We start from the raw sequence: 1,691 nt of genomic DNA, 5'->3' as shown, positions 1-1,691 counted from the left end.
TTACGGTCTAGTAGGACATCCCCCCCCCTCCCGATATAATTTTGATGCGGATATATTCCCCCATTTTTTTTTTGAAAGTTTACCTTTTTGACTTATAATATTGAATTTATTATTTATTATTTAATATGGAATTCATATTTTTAAATAAAATATCGGCATTCGTGAAATTGTGCAGCAGGTTGGTTAGGTTAGGTGAGATTGATCCATGAATTCGGGACGAGTGATTTACGTACACAGATTATATGAAAGGTTAGGTTAGAGTATATAATCTGTGCTATGCACAAATTAAAAAAATATTTTTTTTTACGTCATATCAAATGTTTGTCAAATATCAAAAAATAAAAAATAAATATCCAAATATAAAATTAATTCCAAATACAGACCCAAACATTTTTAGTATCAATTACTATACATCAATTAAAAAATGTATGATGTTGTTGTAATGACTTTATAGTCGAAGCCGAATAATTAATAAAAAGAAAAATTGAGGAAAAACTGACATTTTTTTGCAAAACTTGTTTTCCAAAAAATTTTGTTTTATAGTTTAATTCTAAAAATATAAATGTAAGTTTTGAAATTTAGGGATTTCTGTGCACCATACAATTTTCGAAATATTGCGATTCTTTTTGGGCTATTATAACAGGTATAACAACATTTCGAGATTTATTAGTTTTTTTTTTAATTATTGTCATTAAAAAATTATTTGCTAAGTCAAAAAACTTTAAAATGTAGTACAACGTTCCTCATAACATGTTATTAGTGAAAATAACAAAAAAAGTTGAGAGTATAAATCCACAATATTTTTTTATGAGCGTCTGAATTATTAATTGTTATTTCTTTAAGAATTTTCTATGAATATCTAAGATTTGAAATTTGTATACAAGATTTCAATAAAGTTTTTCTGAATTTAACAAAAAATAAAGTTTACTGGAAAGTCTAATTCATTTTTACGAGCGTTTGAAGCTAGACAGCTGTACCCATATTAACCCGAATTTTTATAAAACAATAAATATTTTCTTATTTTTTTTTTTTCAATAACTATTTATCGTTGGTACTTGAAATTTTCATTCAAATGTTTATTATAACATTTTCTATACATGATAAAATTTTCAAAATATTTTGACTCGTTTTGAGTTATTTACAAACATTAGGAATTTTAATTTTTTTTAGTTTTTTATTCTATAAATGTCAATAAAATTTTATTCATTGGGTCAAAATGCTTAATTATAATAATGCATATATAATATATAAACTTAATAATAATTATTAACAAAGATATTTACTTCTTTCTAGTCGAGTTAATCTAGTACCTCCACAATATCGGTAAATTCTGTACTTTTGGATCAAATCCTACTAAATCCAGATTAGTTACTTGTAACATGAAACATCGTAGAAATCATGAAATAATTTATCATAATCAATTATTATTTTATTTGCTACTAAATCCTTAAAATTAAAATACTCATAAATTCAGATTAATTATAGTAAAAATTTAAAATATTGTGTTGGCAAATTATTAATATTTTTGTAATTTAACATTATTATTAATTGAAAATAAAATCAAGGCATTCTTTTAAGTATTCAAGTAATACTTTTGGATTATCAGATCAGAGGTTAGAAATTTTATCTAAGTATTAGTTGGTTATTTTTTATTATTTCATATAAATTGTATTTTATATTATGCGTGAATT

The sequence above is a fragment of the Acyrthosiphon pisum genome, chromosome A1 (genome assembly GCF_005508785.2).
Source record: "Acyrthosiphon pisum isolate AL4f chromosome A1, pea_aphid_22Mar2018_4r6ur, whole genome shotgun sequence".
Classification (NCBI taxonomy): domain Eukaryota; kingdom Metazoa; phylum Arthropoda; class Insecta; order Hemiptera; family Aphididae; genus Acyrthosiphon; species Acyrthosiphon pisum.
This window is presented reverse-complemented; position numbering follows the sequence as displayed.